The sequence below is a fragment of the Sciurus carolinensis genome, chromosome 10 (genome assembly GCF_902686445.1).
Source record: "Sciurus carolinensis chromosome 10, mSciCar1.2, whole genome shotgun sequence".
Classification (NCBI taxonomy): Eukaryota; Metazoa; Chordata; class Mammalia; order Rodentia; family Sciuridae; genus Sciurus; species Sciurus carolinensis.
The window spans coordinates 10,356,363-10,381,268 of record NC_062222.1 but is presented as its reverse complement, the minus strand read 5'-3'; positions in this window follow the sequence as shown (position 1 = coordinate 10,381,268).

The window sequence follows — 24,906 nt, the reverse complement described above, 5'->3', positions numbered from 1 at the left end:
ATTGTTTCATTTGCTAAGGCTATGTGTGCATAGTATACACACACACACACACTTTACATATATAAAGTATGTGTGTGAGTGTATTTGTATATATGTATATGTATAGATATGTATTATATATACATTCCAAGTGCAATAGTAATTCCCTATTTACATATGTACATTCTATCTTCTAATTCATGTTCTAAGTAAGGAAAAAGGTGTTGTATCTGATTTTCTGTGTACTTTGCAAATAATGCTTTAATAATAGCGCATAAGTAAAAATTTTATGCATTCCACAAGAGTGTTTTTCTTTTCATAGAATCCACTCTAATTCACTTAAAAACGATTCCCCCCACCCATGGGTATATCCTAACATTTGTAATATTTATAATTTTATCCCTAAAGAAACAGGATAAAATCATTGACTATCTTTAGAAAAGGAATATTGTTGGTAAGATAAAGGCATATCTATTTTTCTGTGCCCAGAATTTGTATATGTAATAACACTTACTCATTATGAAAGAAGGATTTAATATTATCTCCACAGGATCTGGGCCATACACACTTTTGGACACATTTATTGTACACAAATTGGGTTTAGCTCCATTCATAAAAACAAGAGTTATTGGCTGGGCACTGTGGGGCACCCCTGTAATCCCTGCGGCTCAGGAGTTGGAGGCAGGAGGATCACAAGTTCAAAGCCAGGCTCAGCAACAGTGAGGCAATGAGCAACTCACAGAAATCCTGTCTCTAAATAAAATGCAAAGTAGGGCTGGGCATATGGTTCTGTGGTCAAGTGCCTGAGTTCTATCCCTGGTACCCACCCCACAAGAAAGAGTCATCTTCACTTATTTCCTATAAATCGGCATGCTAATATTATGCACAGTGATTGGCAGACATTTTAGTAACTTTTCTCAGGACATATCCATAGTTGCATAAGATCACAAATTAGTTCTTTTGTCCTCATTGAAGGAAATATAAATTTTTGTATAAGAAAATAAATATTTAAAAGTCTACATTAACAATAAAGATATGTCACAATAATTGACTTTGTCTTACTTATTGATATAAAGTTTATGATCCATAATTAGTAGTTAATATACTGAGCTTTTCTGCTTTTATTTTATTAGCAATGAGTTTGCACTACTCAATTCTCCAATTCTTTTTCATCAGTAGTAGCATGTATTGGGAAAAAATCTGGTAATCTAGAAAATTTATGTCACATTGATCACAAACTTTTAATTCAGAGGAATTTCTACCTATTCATATGTGGGAATAATCATATTAGAATATATTAATGTATATATATGTATGTGTGTACTTGTGCATATACTTGGGTATACATATATAATTATTCGTACATGTGTGTTTACAAATATATATTTATGACTTGTACCTAGCAATCTATCTGTTTGTATGTATTTATCTATGTGTACAGAGATAATATGTAAATACCATATTCTTTCTATTTTGAAATATATATACAATCTTAAATATTACCAGGTACAGACATTTAAAATGGTCTTACTTGCATATCAATCATGAAACCAAAAATTAGCAATCATAATTTCTCTTGGACAAGTGAAAATAAATGTTTAATTGATAAATTTGGTGTTTTCAGTTTATTCACAATAACAAAACAAACTATACTCATCCTTAGGCATTGCAATGTTTTAAGGAAAAAATCCAATAATATTCTATTTAAATAAATAACCATCTGAAGAACATATTGCCTAGATTTTTGTTTTCACTTTCAAATATTTTATTCCTTTCCCAAATGGCTTTCTTCTGAAAAATGAGTAACATATATCATTAACAAAGCAAGTAAAAATGTAATATTGTAATCCAGATGCAGGACAAACTCAATGGCCAAAGGAGATTTCCCATTTAGAGATTACAGGATTGCATTTAGAAACAGAGCAATTTAATGTAATATATTCCATGCATATGTAATTTTCACCAGGTCAGTCTCTTCCTTTTTTATTCTCTCTAAAATGCCCAAATGAGCTCTTTGCCTTCTATTTTGCATCAAAGAAAAATTACTTCCTTTCTGTACTCAGAAATATAAGAAATATAATGAAACTCAATGTCATTTAGGCAGACGTCAGATAATAAACATGGGTCACTTCAACTAGGTTTAGAAAACTTTCAGAGCAGACAAATAGCACCTGTTTGGTAGCTCTGTTGGTTTGAAGTTGTATAGGAGGAAATGAGATTAAAAGGAAGTGTTGATCATATAATTCTGGGAACTTCTAAGGAAGTCATTCTCAAACTTTTTGTATGTTACCCAATTAATTGAAAAAAATTATAGCAATAGTTGATTTTCATAAATTTGTTTAAAGAATACTCTGAAGGCCATGGAGATTTTGATTTCAGGCATTTAGTAAATTTCACACTGTCATATAACATTGCAGGATTCCTATAATGTATTTATTTTCAATATGTGTGGAAGTGGAAAATTGTTCTGAAAGAATGTGTTCTTTATTAACTTTGCCTTCAGTTCTCCATGATTTTTAGTTTTAGATACTTCTGCTTTCTTAAAAATAAAGTGATTGGATTGAATCTATCATTGCAATCTCTTTGTTGTTCTGTTTTGTAAGTAGATATTTTAATTTGCTTCTAAGGTATTTCAGCCTCTAATTCCCTAGACATTTATACATAAAGTATGATTTTCAAACACATCCTAGTGTTAAACAGTTATGACATAGATCCCAGAATGACTTATTCATACCATGGCTTATTATTCATTATTTGTTGCCTATCATTTTATGCCAGAATTGTTTAAATACATTGCTTACTAACATAATCTAAAAGAATGCTCCTTTCTTCTGATGATCCTTCTGGCCCATATTTTAATAAAAAGCTGTACAGGTAGATATTCATTTTTCATTGCTCAAGCAATTCTTCCCTCACTTTCAGATAAAAAGCAATTTTTATGTTCACAGCATTAAATCTATTCTTTCAATTGTACCATATTCCAAATAATGATTTTGTGTATGTTGTTTCATCATTTCTATCAACTGACTTTTTCTGATAATTTTGGAGGAGCATAAAATGAGTAGCTTGCCATTTTCATACCATCTAGATTTTTTCCTATTAAAATAAATAATTGCACATCCTTTTCTTTTCTTCCTTCTTTCTGAAACCTGATATACATATTTTGTTTTTAGAAGTGTGAGTATTTTAAAAACTATATTACTCCTTTGTACCCAATTTGATAATTTATGGTTTTTTGTATTCAATATTATTGATTTACTGTAAACAAAATTAACTTGTCTCATAATAACAATAACACATAGAATTTATTGAGTACTTTCTATGAAGTAGACACTATGATATTCTTATTACATAAATTGGCTAATTAAACTTTATAATAGAAAAAAGAATCAATGATGCAAAATTTAAGTTGACAACTTGGAAAGTAATCTTTACATTGAATAACGGAGCCCCATCTGTTTTAACATTTATATAGGTCTGTCATTAGACCCCATAGGTTTTATAAATGTAAATTCATTTATTATACATGACAGTTATAAGAGGTAATTTATTATTATTACTATGTGCTTTTTTTAATTAAAAAAAATGTGGTACTGAGGACGGTGGAACTCTCTCTATCATAGAGCTATTTCCCAATGTCCCTGCACCCGACCCCCTCCCCACATTTAGGTTTTAAAACAGGGTCTTGCTAAGTTGCTGAGGCTGGCCTTGGAGGTGGGATCCTTCTGCCTCACTCTCCTGAGTTGCTGGGATTACAGGTGTGTGGCACCACGCCGAGCTACATTTTACAGATGAGGAACATGAAGCATTAAGAGGTCAACTAAGTTGTCTAAGGTCACATAACTAGTGCTCGGGAGAGTGTGGAATCAAGACTGGGTAGGTTGAGGATAGGGGTCACAAGCGATGCAGTCTCTCCTCTCTGGTCTTAGTTCTAAAGGAGCATGTGCTAATATCTGACCGCTTATGACTGGTTTCACAACAAATAACATTAGCAAAAGAGATCCAGTAAGCATATTTGGACGCCATAATTATACCAAGATCCAAAAAGTTAAGAATCAATGACATTATTGCTAGTTCCTTTAACAATAATTGTGACTTTAGAAAAACATGATATTAGGTTAACTTTTGCTAAAATGAAAATTATATTATTTTGTGATCATTTAGAAGGTAGAAGAATGAAGGTTGAAGTATAGTTTAAACACATTGTATACAAATGAAGAAACTGAATTTGCCCTGAAATTAGGCAGGCTTAATTAGAGAGAACTTCATCAGATAAATCTATGAACTCTAATATTACATGAAAACAAAAACAATATCAGAGGACATATTCGCATAAAGTAATGAGCAGGAAGTAGCTCATTCTGAAGTCCTAGTGCTTGGTGAAAAGTGTCATTCAATGGAACTCTCACATTCTGAGCTCAGATGGACAATCACTGTCCACTTGAGAGTTTTTTCTACCAGACATAAATTTATTCATATCTACTCATCTGGAATGCTTTATTCTCTCTCTACAAAATTACACTGTTGGATTTGTCTTACATTTTTCTGATTCTAGTCAGTCTCATAGTCAGTCTACTCTTAAAATTTTGGACAAGATAATTGGTGACAACAAAATAATCCTTCCATCAATGGTTTCTCTAAATGTAGTAGGTAACCTTTGGAAGCAGACAAGTACCTCCCAAAGACATCCACATACTAACCCCCAGAATTTTTCAGTGTGTTATCCTAAATGGAAAAGAAAAAGAAAAAAAACTTTGCATGAATGATTTAGTCAAGGACCTTGAGATTCAAACTTAATCCTGGATTATCTGGGTGGGCCCAATCTAATTACATGGTTCATTAAAAGATGAGAACTTTTCCTGGCTGCGATAAGAAGGAAAGAAAGGACAGAGAGATGCAATTGGCTGGTTTTGAGGATAGAAAAAGAGATAAAGAGCCAAAGAACGTGGGTGGCCACTAGAATTTCAAAAAGGCCAGGGAACAGATTTTTCCCTAGAGCCAACAAAAGAGATACAGTCCTGCTGAAGCTTTAACTTTACCCAGTGAGAATCTCATCAGACTGTATTTGAATTTGTGTGAGTCAATAAGTTTGCAGTGATTTCCTGGAAATAAAAGTCTAATACAACTGTAATGATGACACAATTTTAGTCATACTAAAAAATTTAAACACAGCGTGCTTTCTTTCATATGATATTATCTTTAAACCATAACCATTACTTCAACCTCCTATGATATTTAAATGATGCAAATTCTCATAAAACTTTTATCTTCCATGACTTGGAGTAGGGTCAGCATGAAAGCTGGTTTTAAGAACTGAGATTTTTTTTCCAGATTTTAATAAGATACAGTAAATTCCATAGCATTTCTCTGCATGAATTGTGTCATCTCTGAATTTATCTATTCATCTATAATTCTGTGATGGAGTAATCAGACCTGATTGCAAAATGAAATCGTAAGAACCTGATGAGGAAACAATGCCTGGGGAAAGGGTTAATGCCCTCTCTCGCCCCTCTGGCAGCCTCTCTTCAGGGAACTAATTAACCTTGGAGTCCTATCTATTGAGTTGTAAACATGCCTGTGCCAGGCTTTCAAGGCCGGAGACTCACTCAACAAGTAGTGTGAAGAGTCCTCTCTTCTTCTACTTTCTAACTTTTTGAACTCTGTAGGAATGTAGCTATATCATTTAATTGCCAGTTAACTGCTGTCTAAACTATAACCTCCTAGGCTTAGTTCTTAGAAATACAGCTCTTAGGGAGGTAAACTCAAGTTATCTCAAGTTACTGCTGCCTATGGGGAAGGCCACTCACAAGTGTTTTACTCCCTTTGTTCCACACCTGTGAACTACTAATCATAAATTTCCTGTGCGTGGTTTTTGGACTCCTAGACCGAGAATTCAAACCCACCAATATTGTCATGATTAAGAAATGATCTCCTATTTCTTATAAAAGCCCCATGTAACCTCAGCTTGGGACCCGGAACTTCAGATCACTAGCTCATCTGGGTCTGCCAGTGTAAATAAACCTAAGTTCTCCAGTCCTCTGAGTGGTGCTTAGTCTCTTGTTGAGTATGATTTCCATAATAATTCATTCCTGTTAACAAGCTGATGCTGTCTTGATAGCCATTCAATTTTGAAGATATGAATGTATCCATATTTTAATTTTAAAAAGTTATGCCTAACTGTAAACCTTTCTAGATTCAGCACTCTTGTTTCTTATCATTGTCAACCTAAAAGGCAAGCTGAGGTGCACCCAGTTTGAGAACAAAGAGTTCATCCAAGTCGAAGTGAAGATGGACACCCGGGAATCATGAGTTCAAGCAGCTCAGAGTAATGCTCCTCAGTGGTGTCCACAGGTCTTGCTGTATTAACTGAAAATAAAGAATAAGAAGGAAGCTATGGCACACTGGCTGTTACCATTCCGTTGGTGGACAGGAGCATCGCAGGTGGTTGACTGGCAGTCACTCATTCTAAGCTATATGTTGTGGGTAAGAATTGTGATACACATGAAGCAGGCATTCTCCAAGTAATTTATACTCTAATGGTGTCAGAACGTATACGAAGAACTCAGTTGGAGTAGTTGAGGTTAAAATGATTCAAATTAAGGAACTCTGTAATCCATGAAGGCGTGACCGAAGCAAGAATTAAAGACAGGCAGTTAGTGTAGACAGGTGATTGGGTTGGACGGAGAAAATGTATGCTGATTTGGGTCCAGGAAGTTGAAGACCGCTTCTGGGCAATTGGAATGTTCATGTCTCCAGAGCCCTTTGACTACCAAGATTACCTGCCTGGGCTTCCCCTCCCAAAAGGTTGTTAGTGAAGCAACTTCTGAACAGACAGGGAGCTGTTAATTAATGTCCGCTGGGCTGCTGCTCCCTTCCTGACCAGCACTCCTCCTTGGCCCTTCCAGTCTACTGCTCCTCACCTTCTGCCCCCGCCGGCATCTCTAAACCTCACATATGTGGAATGGGGGAAATGAACAAGATAAGGAGAAGGCTACAGGAGAAGAAAGGAAACTTTAGATGTACAAAAGGAGACTCCCTAATCCACAGATTCTGCCTTTGGGTCCCCTTCTTCCTTGCAGAAGTCTTTTACCGTTCTTTAAATAAAGTTTCTTACCCTCTACTCTATGCTTGCCTCGGCGCTCCTCTGGTGCTATACTTTAACATTTGAGGAAGCAGAACTTGTCAAGGTACCTGGTGGTATCATGACAAATATCCCACAACCCGTGTCTGCCAGGCCTGATGTGTGTTTGCAGACCCCCTTTCTTTTATTCATGTCTTCATCACTCATCCCATTTATTACAGGTGTACCTAAGCCCCCTTTACCTGTAGAACTTCTCTCTCTTTTGCTAGGTTTTGGTTTTCTCAAACTGGTCACTGTAATGGAATTTACTATTTTCTATAGTAAAATTATAAGTAGGACTCGAGTTTAAGGTGCAAAGCTGACCACACTGCTGTGAACAACTCTCTTCCCATGAATCTCCTTCACAAACGTTGATCGTGACTCAGCAAAAATGACTGGCTCTCTGCCTCCTTGTTTCTAGGCTTCAACGTCTTGGTATGATTGTCCTCTCTTTTCAAGTTCTGTACGTCCCTTGCGCCTTGCCACATCTATTTACCTATCTGTCCATGTATCCACTGCTACCGAAATAGATGATTTTATGTTTTAATTTAAATCTATGTAAAATTAATCTAGGTGGATCATTAAACAGAAATTGTAAAATATATGCTTTAGCTCCTAGGAGCATATGTGGAGCTATCTTTGATCTTTTCTATTAACTTTTGCCTATTAATATGAAAAGTAAAACTTGATTTTTTTTTGTATTATTTTATCCAATGACCTGAAATTTGTGTTCACAGACATGGAGGATTAAAAAAAAAACCCAATTCCTAACATGTACTTAGAATAAATATACAAGAATATTCTTTAAAATTTATAAATAATAAAACTTATTGTAATACAAAGTTGATCTCCCGCCCCTTCCGTTGCACCACAACCTAACTTGCCAGTCTGAAAGTTGCTCTGCCCACCCCTTAGTTGCAGGAATTTCCGGCCTACCCTACAGCCATTTCCTGCTTCCCACGTTACATCCTAGCTTGTCAGTCTGAAAATGCTAGCTAGCTATTGGTTCATCAGTCAGCTTGCAAGTATTCTTCTCCACTATTGGTTCCTTCCAACCTGGGAGATTCCAATATCTGGGAGAAGCCTTCCGGCCATCTTTCTCTTTCCCTTCTTTTCCAACCCCAGAGTGGATATGCTAGTCGTCAGCATAATAAAGTCTCTTGCGTGAGGTCCTGTGTCCGTCATGGATTTCTGGGAGCTATTGTTAAGCTGCAAATGAGACTGGGCATATGGAGCGCCAGTTCTGTCGAAAGGGCTGGAGCCATCTCAGTCCGAGCTGAGCTGCATTTTTCCTTACACTTATAATGTTTTATTCTATGTACTACAAAGTCACACATATCGAGTCACAAAATTTAGTTAATGGAAAACCTGTGTTTATAAAGTGTCCATTAGTGATTAGGAGTGTGAGCTTCAAATTCGAGATATTAACATAAAATCCATGACTCTAATTGAATCTTTTATGTATAATGTTCTTGGTTTCTTGTTGAAATACTGGGGGTTGGGGAGTGAATTAACACAATTAAATTCTCATCATAGGATACGCCCACAATTAAAAACAAATCTGTCATGGCCTATTTAGTAAAAGAAGACTGAAATAATGTGAAATAACAATTGAAACAGATATTTAGATATATACACAGTAGTAAACTGATAATGACTAGATAAGAAAGATTTACGAATTAAGTTTTCTGTACTAGAATGTCATATAAACAAATACAATGTGGCATAGCACATTAATCTGCCTTAGTATCAAAATAACTATTTCTGTGCTATTTACCATCAATAAAGAAACACAAAAAATCCCTAGAAATGGTGAAAATTCAAAACCTGTCCAGATAAAAATTGCTTTTATATTGATGCCATCTCTAGGGATATGTTTGGAATTGAAATTCTTGTTTTGATTACCCTGACATTATTGTTCATTGGAATGAACATGAGAAATTGTTCATCAAAGACACAAAAAATTTCTAAAAAGATTGGAATTTAAAATCCATCCCCAGAGCTTGTCTTAATATTGAAGCAATTTGATAGCCAGGGTTTGAATTTAAGTTCTCATGGATTTTAAATGAGAATTGTTTTACACTGCTTACACAATATAAGGAAAACTAAATATATTTCTATACCGATATTAAGACTTGGAAACTCACATTTCTCAAAGTACACATGTTATTTATATATATTAATATTTTCGGATAAATACTATTTTCATTTTAACGTTCAACATTATAAGAATTAGCAAAATTAAAGACATACAAGATAAAACTAAGGTTTAGCTTTTTAAAACAGTAGTGACAAAAAAGTAACTATTCTTCTCGCCAGATATAAAAATGAGTCTAGAGCAGTATTTCTTTATCTGTTTTTTTTTTTTTTTGCTTGAAATTTTAAGGGGCCTACATAATAATATAAAGCCTCTGTATATAATGTAATATGATACAATTCCTAATTTAGAAATCACTTTTTCTAATATCAAACTCTTACCGAATTAAGACAAAATTTTGAAGAACATACATTAGGGCTAGTTTTGAATATATTTCATAATTTTGTTTTATTCATATAGGTACAAATTTCAAAGTAGACAATTGTGTTCAATGTGTATTTCTAAGAAAAGAGCTCTAGGTACTCTTGCACCAGGCCACTAAAATGAACTCAAGAGGAATAGCCATTAATTCAACACATATTTTTTAAACATACACTGGACACATTTATTTTCATGGTTAATATAAATGGAGTTAGTAATCAAATGTGTAGAAAAAGGAAATAAAATAATGCTGTTTCTCAATGTGTTTTATAATGAGGTTAAATAGCACGGAAAGGAATATAAGGGCAAGTCAGGGAGATGCTTTCCTAGAAGAGAGGACATTCACACACTGGTCCAAGCAGGAGCAAGGAGACCCAAACTGGCTGAGTATATTTGCCATGGAACACAGCCTTAACCTGAAAAGAGTTCAGAAAGTCTGAGGTGGACAAGTTTACACAGAACCATAAAAGCATTATACGTTTGCACTCAAATTTTACAAGGGAGTCAGGAAGGGTAAACGATACTTTGAAAGAGAGTTGCTCTTCATTACATTGGGATAAGCAAGTATCTAGCATGCATAGAAAAAAGTGAATAATTTCAACGTATATTTTATAATATCTTTTTTTTTTTTTTGGTCCCAGGGATTGAACCCAGAGGCGCTTAACCTCTGAGACATGCCCCTAGCCCTTTTTATTATTATTTTTTTTTATTTTAAGACTGGGTCTCTCTAAGTTCCTGAGGCCGCTTTGTTTTAATTTTTGTTTTCGTGGTGCTAGGGTTTGGACCCAGGGCTTTGTGCATGTGAAGCAAGGCTGCTTTGAAGTAGAGATCATCCTGGCTCAGCTTCCCAAACCTGGAATTACAGGCATGCACCACCCCACCTGGCTATAATGCCATTCTTAACATTATTAAAATTGTAAATTATGTGACTGGCAATAATATGAAATAAGAAATACAGTCTTTTAATAAAATTCAAAAAGATATGATCATTTTACCTATGAACATTGTTGCATTACATTTTACCTGTTATTACATTACTAGCAATGGTGCTTTTGGGGACACATTCCAGATCTACATTGTAACATGGGATGTTTTAATTGAGGGTTTTGTTCATTTGTTCAAGGCAGGATGCAAATCATTATGTGGGATTGTCCCAAACCAAGGACATCATCCTTTATATATATAGTGAGAGGTAGAGAGAGAGAGAGAGAGAGACAGAGAGAGACAGAGAGAGCGAGAGGGAGAGTTAAATCATCAACATGAAAACAAACATCTCTCATCTGGGGTACTAAAATAACTATCTATATGATTCCTTGTTTCTGCTCTTGCGCTTATCTGTGTAAGGTCTCCCAGTCAACTCTCTGTAACACAATGGGAAACTTTCTTCCTTTTAATTACAGGATGCCACTTGTCTGCTCTCATCTTTTGAATGTTTTCCCTCTCACTTGGAATAGAACTCTAAGTTCTTCCTTTTGCCTGAAGGTGCTCACCTCTGAGTACTTCTCTAATTTGGTGCCCTACCACACTTACAGGTATAAGCCCCAGGTATTTGGACCTTCAGACTCTTCAGGCACAGACAGGAGACTCAAGAATCTTACAATGCTACCCTGTACAGCCTTCTGGAAAGTGGTGTGGGTGAGTTCCTCTTCTGGGTCCTGCCATGTCATATACCTTCCTCTCTTATCTAAACCAGCACTTAGTACATCTGGCCAGCATGATTTTTCTTTACAGAACCTGTTTGTCTCTTCACTTTTTGAAATTCATTGTCTCTTCTGGATGGATTCCAAGTTTCCAAGGAGAAACTTGATTTTATTTTAATCAGTTGTGTTCCTGATGTCTCAAAACACCTAAGAAAAAAATATATGCTGAATTCATGTTAAACCCATGAATAAATATTTTAATAGTAGCCTCATCCTGAACTTTAGGGGAATAGTTAAATCCAGTAACTATTTAATGCTTACAGGATGTTTTCCTGGAAACTATTTTTGATCTTCCTATTAAGAAAAAGGTTTCTTCTTTCTCTTTTCCCTCTTGGCCACACAACATATTATTTTATGAAATCATAAAGTAATGTACATTTTTGGTATCAAGAAGAATTCATCCCACTCTGAAAATCTTGGTCATTTAGCTACCGTTTTAATATTTGCTAAAGCAAATTTTCTAAGTTTCTTCCACTGGAATATTTTAAATATCTTATTTGTATTCTTCTTTGAATGAGCAAAGGGAATAATACAGTCACAAAATACTTCCAGGAACTTAGATTCAATGGGAAATTAAATATTTTAATGAAATATTTAGCTGTATTATTTTACATTTCACATTTGTGGTCTGTAATATAAATATGCCTGTCTGAGTAGTAAGAAAGGAGAACAACCTGAAAAATCTCTAAGGGTCAAAGGAAGGCAAAGTTAAGTTAAAGCAATAGCTTCATGAACTTTGAGACTTCCCAAAGGGTCTGGCACAGAGAACTAAGTTTTCCATAAAGGAGAGGATGTGCAATGCAGAGAAGCTGGATCTATAACTTCTAGGGCTGATTGGAATCAGAAACCTGCAATATTCTAATCATGACTTTATCATTTCACTTAGTGGAATTATCACAGTTCTATAATTATTGAATATTCTGACCATTAAACTATCTTACCTGTGAAGCATACATCTGTTTTTCCTCCACAATATTAAAACAAATGTAAAAATCAAAAATTTTAAAACACGAAAAGAATACATATGATGTAATTTTTCAATCTATAAACTTTTCATAGAAAGGTTCGCAATTCTATATCTGATTATAAATGGTAATATCTATCATCATCATAATTATTACTATTACTTTTGAAGTTACACATACATACATTTCCTCTGAAAAGTAGATTTCATACTAAGATCTCAATAATTTTAAAGTTCACTGCATCATACAGTTTTATTTTCTTTTTGATTTTGACTTGAGCTTTCTTGATGAGAACAGCTTTATGGAAATTAAGTAATTTGTTTTACTTAAAACAGCACCAGGAAAAATAGGGGGTGGGGATTTAGCTTTTCATATTTTGTTCTATTGTTAGTTTATTGCTTAGAATTAGCCTGTCTGTGCTTTATGCCAAACTTTGCTTTTCTTGCATTTTTGTCAGCAAATAGCTAAAAATTGAGAATCAGATTCATACCATTTATTTTAATTCCTTTTGAAGTATGTCTGAAGTTTACCTTTAGACTATTATTTCCTTGGGAAATAAAGACTACAGCAGATCTTAGACTGTTCATTTCTTCTGATGCATTGTGTGTATGGGGTGTGTCATTGCATGCTGAGTTGCTGTTTTCCTATGATCTACGTGTCCAGTAGTACTGAAAGTATTAGCAACATTCACATTTTAATGCACAATAAAAAAAAAATAACATTATTTGGTAGTTATGATATTAAGCATAATTTCAACAAATAGTAACTTTGCTGATATATATTAATTATTCACCAGTATATTATCTATAAGTTAACTTTTTTATTAACATACAGTTATTTTTAAAACTCTACCCAGGAAATATAATGAGAAAATGGGAATTTGTCTTCAAGATTGGATTGCTTAATATAACTTAATAAATGGTTTGGGGGCTACACATTAAAAATTAATTTATACATTTAATTCCTAGAAAAAAATAGTATTGAAAAAATACATTTAAAAAACTTTTTATTTTTATTTTTTAATTTTTGTAAGTTGACTCAATATCACAAAGATAAACATTTAATATTTGGGAAAGAAAAATTTAGTCACTTTAAAACAAATTTTTTTCACTGGATTTAAAAATATGTCATTTTCATTTCCTTGCAATTCTGGTTTGGATTTGGAAGGTCCCCCAAAGGCCATGTGTTGAAGCTTTGGTTTCCAAATGGTGGCACTGTTGGGAGGTGGTGGAAAGTTTGGGAGGTGGGGCCTAATGAAGGATAGGTCTCTGAGAATGTGTCCTTGAAGGGTGCCTATTGTCCCTGGCTCCTGCCCTTCTTTCCTCTCTCTCTACCTCTGTCTTCTATAAGGTGAGCAACTTTTCTGCACTGCCCTCTCTGCCATGATGTTCTGCCTCACCTCAGGCACAGACACAATGGAGACAAGTGACCCTGGGTTGAAACCTCTGACCATGAGCCACAATAAACCTTTGCTCCTTTTTGCTGATTCATCTCAGGTATTTTGTCACAGTAATCGAAAGCTAACTAATGGTCACATTTGAAAATATTTGAAGTCTAAATAATTAGATGTGGAAAGGTGTTCATTTGATTTATTACAGTACACAATCTGCAATGAAGAGAAATGATTTAAGAATGAATGCTCTCCTACATAAAATTACATTTTTGTGAGGTAGAGCACACACTTGAAACCATTGGCACACTGGAAATTGTATAAAATTACATATTTAATTAGACTAGATATTTTTAATGTTATCTTATCTAAACACCTTTAAGGATTATTTTTTGAAACTTCTTTGAAGATGTAAATTTCCAGAGCAGTAGTTAGGTGCTACATTCTGTTCCTACCATAATAAAGTTCAGCTTTTAAGTACGTTGCCAGTGGAGGTTTTTATCCGCATCCCTCAGTCCCACCGTTCATTCCCTCACACAAAAAGGGAAACCTGCAAATCGAATCACAAATTATCTCCACTACTGAGATGATAAAGCTTTAACTTCATTCCTTATTCAGTTTTATAGCTTCATTTAATTTCTAAGAAGGAATGAGAAGTCTATATTTTAGAATTTAATGTGTACGTTGAACTGGTAAAATATCAAACTTTCCCAACTCACACCCACACAGGTAAGAAACAGAAAAGGTTGGGGTAGAGGATGGAAAATCTTCGCGCCAGGAGTACAATGCAGGTGGAGGAGGAGGACTCAGCTCAAGGAGCACTCCTTCTGCTTCCTGAATGCCTGACTTACTTGACAGTATTCCGTGTTGAAATTCTGCAGCTCTCTTTTAAGAAATTACCCCTGAAAATCTTACAGTCATCATGGAATCTAAACAGATATTCTTAAAAGCAAAAAAAAAAAAAAAAAGTGTAAGTACCTACATATAAAAATATGCACCCATATATATTTGTACTATATAATACATAATGTAGAATTTGACAATAATCTCTTGTTTTTACATGATGTAATAGTGAAGTTTTCCAGAAAAACAGACCAATAGGATGTATTGATTTTAAAAAGGAGATGTATTAAAAGTGAGTCTAAGGTCCAGGAACCAGAGGCTTCAATGTGTAAGAGCAGGAGATGGATGTACTTATTCAATAATAGAGAGTCAGAGAGAGAGAGAGAGATATCTTCCTGCAGTTTTTGTTCTATTTGTGCATTAATGTATTGAATGATTCCTCCAAAAATTGATGATGATGGAAAGTGTTCATTCGTTCTTCTGGATTTACCTTTACAGACACACCCAAATATAATATCTTACCAATGCTCTGCTCACCTCTTAGTCCATCTAGCTGACATGTAAGATTAACTATTACAAATGAGTTTTTACTTTTATTAAAATAAATTGGTTTATAGCATTAAATTATCATTTTAAGAATACATATAGATAATCATTTATAACATTTTATATCATTAAGTTGTTTTAAGTCTTCAGGAATATATTTTGCTTATATAATCTGCATGTGTAGCAAATATTCACAAATTATTCAGTTGGTGTAGTTTATGTGCAATAATTTTGAGGAGTTTATACTATACAGGTGTAATGCAAAATATTGTTAATCAAGCTGATATTGTAGGAAAGAAAGTTTCCATGCACTTGAAGAAATATTCATTTCTTTGCAAAATAATTGATAATGTAGTAAAGAAATTGAATTTACCTTCAATTTAAAAAAATGGTGATTTTCTTGAAGCATACTTATCAATAACAAGACATAACATGAGTAAACTGAGAACCTTGAAAATCCTTAATTAGAGCAGTTCAAGTGTATCACTATAAAACTTGAATTGCAGGCTAATTATTGTTTTTTATCTTTAAGAAGTTGCTGACAAATGGTTTGTAGGTTTAAATTAAGAAATTGAATAAAATTTAAAATAGATTTTGGCTGAGAAAAAGATAAATATCTGATGGGCTCTGGAACACTATAACATTTTTTAAAAATTATGCACAGCATAAATTTGTTTTCTAGGTATATCTGTGAATTGTGATAAAAACAGCACATTTTTAAATTAAGCATTTGAAAATTTAGATATGCACTGTGATTATATCAAATGTATTTAACACTATATGCCAAAATGTCTTAAGTAAAATTCTAACATAATGTTATTTTTCCAAATGATATGCATTTTATTGATGTGTGTGTGTGTGTGTGTGTGTGTGTGTGTGCGTGCGCGCGCATGCACAAGTTTTCCTCACAATCATTTCTTGGACATGATTTTGTTTATTTCTGTCTTTGTGGATGTCCTTTTATTTTTCTATTTCATAACAGATTTATTCATTTTTCTGACTACTTCTCTAAGTTAATCAAAGTCCACAAAATATTTTACATTCAAATTAGTCAGTCATTTTTGTTTCTTGTTCCTAAGAACTAATATAAATAAATAGGTAACTCTTTGTTGTAGGTGGGAACCATGGAGGAAATATCTGTTTTGTAAAAGCAAAATTACTCCAGAACAAAAAGTCTTCCTCTTGAAATGTAGATATTATGGAGATGCAAGAAAAGCTAAGAACAGAGGGAGAGAAAGCGAGGAACCATAACTGGTCATAAGGCATAATCAAAGTGACAAAGCAGACCAATTTCCTTGGGGAGAAAGGACACTATGGCCAACATATTGGTGTCCACACCAGTTATATTCATGTGTGCATGGAAAGGCAGACTGAGGAGACACAGGGCTTGTCTTCAGGCCAAAGTGGAGGGGTATCGCCTCTGGCTAGTGGTGTATCACTATCCCAGGCAGATGTGCACAGCTGCTGCTTACACCTGAGAAAGCTAATTAGCTAATTAAATTCTTAAGAGTGGCAGGAAAACAAGCCTGAGGTATAAGATTTGCCCCAGCTGAGTTGTATGCTGTTCTCCTAGAATGAATGTGAATTTCAGGCTCTCTCTCTAGGAGGAAAGAAAACAGGTGAGGACAATATTTCAAGACAGGACTATAGAAATTAAATAAACAAAAGGAAAGTACACTGCATTAACAACAAGGGGAAGAATACATTCTTGTTTGTTTTTAATCAGTGTTATTATTTTAAATCAAGTCATAAGTTTGTGGCAATATTATTAGACTTTTTATTATATAAAACATAAATTTATTCTCCTTAGTTATACTTACTTAGGAAAAAAGAAAAGAAAAGAAAAGAAAATTGCCCTAGATTGTCTGACTTAGTAGGGCCCAGGGTCAGCTGTTAATTCAGTCTCCAAGGTCAGAATCTATACATTTCTATGATTGGGTTTTGTTGGCTGCTCTGTACAAGGTATATTTATGTGTTCCACATTTCCCACTCATAATTCACATAATTATGGCAAACTCAGAATACTAAAATTACTTCAGCTACAAGGTCAAATTTTACTTTGCATTACAACTCTTGATTAGGTAACTTGTTAATGTAGTTTTCTTTTTATATATTAGATACAAAAATTATTTTTGCATACACCTTGTAGATAGTTCTTAGTTATATGCACAATATACTAACTTAAGAAACTTGAGCTGTAATTCAAATTATATGTATTTTAAAATACAGACATTTGTAATTTTGTTAAAAATATAATCTCACATTTAATCTGTTGTGAAGTACTTATTCTCAACAATAAAGCTTTGAAAATATATACAGATGTTTCAACCCTTTGATGTTCATAGAGGTAGTAGAACTAAAGTAAACCGTTTGTATCCAAGATAAAACCAATGAACTTATAAAAGTCATTTTTCAAGAATGAAAGAATCTTTTGGGAAATAGAAAAATAAATTTAATGACCAGTGAGTCATTAACTCACTGCAATTTGTGAGAGAGGAAGAGATTACATGTGCAAACTTAAAAATAATGACTTAAAGACACCTGAATGATATCTTAAGGGAAATGTGTAATGACTTCACAAACAAAATTATGAAAGTTGTTTTTGATTTGATTACAAATATATTTTTAATTTTTTCTTAATACCCCTTGAAAGGAAAGAAAACATTTTTTTTTCCAAATAAATAGCTGTCTTTTGCATTCAAATTCTAATCACAAAACCCTCAAGAATCTGAAAATAAAGGGGAAAAGTACTGTAAGAAGAGAATAACTGCTAAGTCCTTGCAATGCTGTATTCTTATAAATTGTTGTGTAAAGTGACCCAGTGTGTGTTTTGGTTGCTTAGACCTGATGATATAAACAGTCCTGTGCTTCCTTTTGTGTGGTCAGTAAAGCTGGTATAGAAAGAGACACTTTGCTTTTTGTAACCTCTTAAACATCACATAATCATTACACAAATAGCTATAGTCTCTATCATTCATAATTTCCCATGAAATACACTTATTTAAAGACATAGTATTCAACCTGGGCCAGAAATTACTTCTCATGTTTCTTAACAGGCCAAAATTCCATGAACAAGAGTATGAAAATTCTCCCAACATCAAATATATTATAACTAGAAATTCTTCAGAAGATTTAATGGAAAATGGTATATTTCATAAAGTGAAATGTCAAAAAATGCTACTTTTTGTGATTTTTATAGTTAATCTTAATTCTTACATCAAATATAAGCTTTAAATTATGCTATCAGGACAATACTACTTGCCATATAATTCACCTAATAGTACCATTTGCCAGGAAATATGAATAATTTTGTCCTGGAAGTTGTAATAAGGATTATTTTTCCATGGAATTGGTTAATGGAAGCTTATATTTTTCAAAAATATGGTTAGTAGTTAACATTTTATTAGTTTGCCTAACCAATGTAATTGATGCTATTGGGGTAGAACTGAGTTGTAGGAAGGGAGGAGGTCCTCTTCTTTACCAATGAGTTCATGGAATTGGGAAATTATAGTATATTTTCATGTATTCCAAACCCTGTCTAGTTGCTTATTTTTGCACATAAATTTACATATTTATTATCATCAGTGACCTAGGTGCCATAAACTAGCTTAAAGTTCTGTTGATTTTTAAAGATTGTAGTCTTTTGCAAATACCCCAATATATGCTTACATTGAATTTTTTAAGTCTTTATTTTACACATGAAATATGGATTCAGCAGTGTTTTCAAGTTAAAGTGACCTTGGCAAGCCATTAACTTTCCAGAGCTCAATTTTCCTATTTCCAAGATGTGATAACAATACCTGCCCCTGTTTACTTTGAAGAGAGTGAAAATAAAAAAGATAAGGTAGATTCTCCCAGGGTCTAAAATAGCCCCTGACAGTAAATGAAATACTTTATAGAAACTGAATTACTTCTTCCCAGCTGCTAAGTAAAGTTTAAGTCATTAAGTCAAAAACATTTTAGAAACTTAAAGTATAGAAGTACAAATGCAACATAAAAACTAAATTAAGCTTTACCTTCATTTGGAAATACAAAAGACAAATTTCTGTATTATAAATATAAATTTGGAAAGAAAAATGGGAGAAGGCAGACATTAGTATAAGTAAATAATATTAATTTAGGTAGTGTTTTTCTCAGTTTGCAAATCTCATCACACATTTTATACAAATGGACTATCCAAATAATCATTTGAAATAGTGTCATGGAATGCATCATGGCAAATAAGTGGTGTGCCCTCAGATCCTCCCTTAAGAAATGCTTATTTATCCAAAGCCTACAGTGTGGCCAGCTGCACTGACTTTTTAAATTTTAATTATTTATTTATTCTTTTAGTTTTTACAGACTGTATTTTGATTCATTGTACATAAATGGGGTACATCATTTCACTTTTATGGTTGTGCACGATATAGATTCACACCATTCATGTAATCATACATGTACACAGGGTAATGATGTCTGTCTCATTCCACCATCTTTCATACCCCCCCCCTCTCATTTCCTTCTACATGATCTAAAGTTTGCCCTGACTTTTAAGCCAAGATTATTTTTTTCCCATCCTGAGCCTTAGCCCATGAACAGCAAGGTAGTGATTGAGAACAGCCTCTTTCCCAGATGACCCTTGTCAGGAACTGAGGGCAGTAGTATAATGGCCAATTCAATACCATCCAACTTCACCTTTCTCAAGAAGGAATTTTCACTCTGGAGCTCTGACTGGGTTGACCACTCCTATCTGAACCAAAATCCATTGGTTATCTCTAACTAATCCTCCTCCTAGGCTTTCTGAGTTAGAAAAACAACTTAAAGGAGGAAAGATTTATTTGGGCTCATGCTTTAAGGGCTTTGGTCTATGATCACAAGGCTCTGTTATTCCGGCCTACAGTTATACATTCTGTATGTACTTGTAAGATCTTGAATTAGGGGGTGTGGAGAGAATGTGATTATTAGATATTGAAAATTACAAACCCCCCAGTATAGGAGGCCTGGGAGGAGATGTCATCACACCTGAAATGACAGTCTCTGGGAGGCAGTGATCTCCCCCAGATGCAGAGCATAGACCCCCAAACCAAAGAGTTCAAATTCCTGAGCACTCAAACTGACCCATTCATTAATCATTAAAACAGAACCCAAATTCTTGAGTGCCCAAGAAAACTAATATGTTCACTAGACCACCCCTCAAAAGAACCTAAATAATCCCAGTCCCTTTCTTTGTTCAGTGCCTCATTTTCCACCAGGAAAGTGGGTCCATGGATGCCCTTTCATCCCTACACCCCCGATCCCAAGTGAGATTACTTTCCTGAATAAACTGCTGAGTTGTTTTGTGAGGTTTGTGTGCTGCCCAGTCTTTTTGTGCTAACAGTGATGGTTCATCTTACCTGTCAACTTTGCTATGTCATGGAACCCAGACATATAGGCAAACACCAAGTTAGATGTTGCTATGAAGGTATTTTTAGATTAGATTAACATTTAAATCAGTGGACTTCAACTAAAACAAATTAATCCCATATTGTGGATGGGTCCCTTTCAATCTGTTGCAAACGTTAAGAAAAAGGATAGACGACCTCTGAGGAAGAGAGAATTCTAACTGCAGATTAGATCTGGGCTTGGTACCGTACCATCAACTTTCCCTGGGCGTCTAGAGTGCCAGTCTGTCCAGGAGCTCATGCTTGTCAACCCTGCAATCACAAGAGCCGGTTCCTTAGAATACATCTCCATATAGAGTCATCCTGGATCTTTCTTTCTGGAGAAATCTCATATAGGCTTTTCATTCTTATCTGGTGTAAATATTGACAAGTATATGCCAATGGGATTGTGTACATTTTGGTACTGTTTATATAATCTTTGGGAAATACATGCATATTTATACATCCTAAACACACGGAATGGAAGAGAAAGGGGAGAGTACCCATATATTCCATCTTTATTGTTAATTTCAAATACCACTGTAGAAATGGAGATTTATAACATCAACTATTGCATAATTGTACGATTCTTATGAAGATTATCTGACATAAAGAATGTAAATTGCCTATCCTACTTCCTTGTGAATAAATATTATAATGTGGGAGTCTGATTCCTGGCAAAGAGGGTTTTGAACTAGGATGGCCAATAAGAACAACTTTGAAATCTTAAAAGAATATTAAAAAAAATGTGCTTGCTGGGATCAGAGAGCTATCAAATAATGAAAACTTTATAACCAAGATGACAGAAATTGAAGAAGCAATGAAAGGCAAACTTGGCACTGCTGATCACTTCAAACATGATTTTATTAAAATCTTGATTTCATTAAAAAAGGGAGTAAATGAAAATTCAATAAGCTGAATAAGAAAATCTGTTAAGAAGACTCTACAGAACTTCAGAGTTTTTGGGAGATTTTACTAAGCAAGACAAAATCAAAGCCAAATGTATTCCAAAGAGGAAAATGATTATAAAAATAAAAATAGTTTAGAGTGGGAAATATGAAGAAGATCACTCTAGGACAAGGTGTACTAATGAGACAATATTTTCCAGAAAGTGGTCATAGATTCAATAGTAGTTTAGTATCTGAATAGATTGAGATGATATGTTCCCAGAATACCAATCTAACATTTACCATGATCAGTTTTGTAAAACTTTGCTCAAAAGATCTCTACATTGTCTTACAAACTATCTGACAATAAAAATTCAGGCAATACATCATTACTTATGAATTGACATGAAACCAATTGAAAGAAATAAAAATAATACAAAGGTATGGAGATATATATTTATCAGTTATAGGCAATAATTTTTATTAAACTGTATGTACAAGATGATAACTGACATGGTAAAATTTTTCAGCAGAGAAAGATAAATTGTAAGGCAATAGCTAAATGGAAAATCTAAAATGTAAAATATATAAAATGAAACTCAGAATCTTGTGGTGGATTTTACAGTGGATTAAAAAAAAAAAAAACTCAAGAAAGAATGAGTGAACTGCAAAATACATCAAATAAACTACAGAGTCCAAAGTTCAGAATAATAATTATATAATTAATAATGAAAAAGAACTTTCCTTAATAATATTCTCCAATAACTTAAATAAAGGATCAGAATGCATGAGAAATGACTTAGGGTCACAGATAAAATGAGGAGGACAGGGGAAAGAAACATTAATTGAAATAATGATGGATCATTTCCAAAATGTTTGACAAATTAAACAAAATATTAAGCTAGTCCCCAAAAAATACATTTGCAGAGTTTCCATCATTTGCATTTCCAAAGTAAACAAACTAATCTATGATTTTATAAAAGTTTACTTCTTAGGAGGGGGACTGAGTGGCCAATTGGGGAAAATAAGAGAATATTCCTGGTTTTATGGCAGCATAGCCTATTCTCTTCATTAGAATTCATAAAGTTGTACACTAGTAATTTATGCTCTTCTTTATATGTATGTGATACATGAATATTAAGTACAACACGATATATGATATTGTTATCACTATTTTTGCATATATATGATTGAAATTATTAACATCTTATGCAACACTTTTGTCAAGGAAGACCCAAGAGAAGGAAATATAAATGGTGAAAAGCTATTGTCCACTTGTATCATCTTCCAATAATCATTACTCATCTTTCCAGTTAAAAACTTGATATCAGCTAGGCACAGCGGCACACCTTGTAATCCCAGTGGCTTGGGAGGCTGTAGCAGTAGGAGCCCAAGCTCAAAGCCAGTCTCAGCAACTTAGCGAGGCCCTAAGCATCTTAGTGAGACTCTGTCTCTAAATAAAAATGTGAACAAAGGACTGGGTATGTGACTCAGTGATTAAGTGCCCCTGGGTTTAATCCCCAGTACTTAAACAAAAAACGAACAAACAAAAACTTGATATCAATCTAGGAAAATCTTTTACTTCATTCTCATGTGAGTGCCCTTATTCTGGAAGCCTTGTGAACAGTGATTACCTACCCATGACCCAATGCATTCTGAGAGATTTCTGCATATGTTAGGAAACAAAGGTCTTCCAAGATACTTTTCACTCCTTTCTGCCTATCTCTAAATGCTTCTAAACTCTCCTACTCTCTCCCTATTTCACCCTCATATGGCAATAAATTCCACAGGTATCATTTTTCTTTCTTTGAAATACCCACAAAAAATGCATGAGAAAAACAGGCATTGATGTCAAGATATTCCACCTTAGGAAAAACCGTAATTTATCCTAGGATTCAGGTGAAGATTAGGTTTAGAAAAACCTTATACCAAATATAATTACAATAATTTAACAATCTTAATTAAAAAGTCAAAAATTAAACCTTGACCCTAGGTATTCAAAAGAAAATAGAAGTTAAATTGATAAAATTAGCAGTTGTATGTTACAGATAAAACTGGAGCAAGATCAAAATTAATAATAGCTTTTCTTTATAAATTGATTTATATTGCCTTTAAACTGTTATCCATTCCATATACTTTTAGATATTGATGAAATAGATGTTGACAAATGTAAAGGACCAAAGATATTTTGTTTTTTTGTTCTTTTCATGCCAGAAGATGGTACGTTTTAATAGCAAATTCAGTGTTTTAGATGAGGTCATCTTGAAAATCAAGATTCTTTTTTGATTCATGCAGAGTCATGTATTAATCACTTGAGATTTGGATAAAAGGGATTTAAGATTACTCCTTTCTCATTTAGAGATAATTGCTTTAATAACTTACTCTCCAGTTTGTCTTCAGAAAATCAGCTTTGTAAATTAGTTGTCTACTGAAGGTCCTCAGGTGTACACAAGGTCAAATTTAGTATTAACTGGAGTATATTTTTGATCAAAAGAAGAAATTCCATCTGTGCTGATGTTCCACTCATGGCTGCAGAAATATATTTAATTTCCATACCTATATTAATCATTAGGTGAACAAAGTTAACAGCATGACAAGGATTATCACCTTTCCCCAGTCAAAGGATGTGGAACTTCCCATAAAGTTAATGGAGACAAAAGTTTGCAAAATTGTATATTCATAATGAAATATATGTATAGCACATTGATATATTTACAGAACGGTGTCTGGTTCTAATGTTGTCATTTAAATTATTTTATGTGTTTAGTTATTTTCCACCCCTACATGAACTAGACTAATGAATCCTTCAGGAAACATTTGACTTGACTTGAAATACGTAGCAATATAAACTACTAATTGTTGTATGAATAATTGCTCCTCAAGACACACAAGGTCATGGCCACTGCCTTGTTACAATCAGAATTTAATGGTGGGATAAAGTTAGTTACGACGAGTTGATGACTTCTGAGTGCTGTTACAGAGTCACTCTCAGTGTCCACATTAAGCCTGCGTGCTTTAATTCTTACAGTTCCATGTCCAGAAAAAGCAAGATGATCCCTGCACCAACCCTTTTAATCTCTGTGTGCTTGGCTTCCTTGTCTCTGTTTCTCTCCTTGCTCTAATTTTTTTGAATAATGGTTGCTAATGTGTTCTGTTTTTATAATGTCTTGATACTTTATTATAATAGTTAATATTATAAATTAAGAAAAGCATTAATATAAAAATGTAGATTTCTTCAAATAAGTGGATAATAGTTAGAACTACAACTCTAAAGTACATAGCTCATTTTTATTTACTGCTAAGATATTTACAATCCCTCAACTAAGGAGTCATGAAAACCACCTTTTATAGTGGAAAACATACTGATTAAGTTGATCTTGTGTGAAAGAGGACAATCCATGTAATTTTATGCAACAATTTGATTACTGGTACACATTAATATTGATACATATTAACAATTTGACTACTGATACATATTTAATATAATAGTTATGCCAATACATTTTATTTTTTTTTTCTTTGAAGTAGCCAGTATATTTAGCCTGGCAAAGTAGCAGTA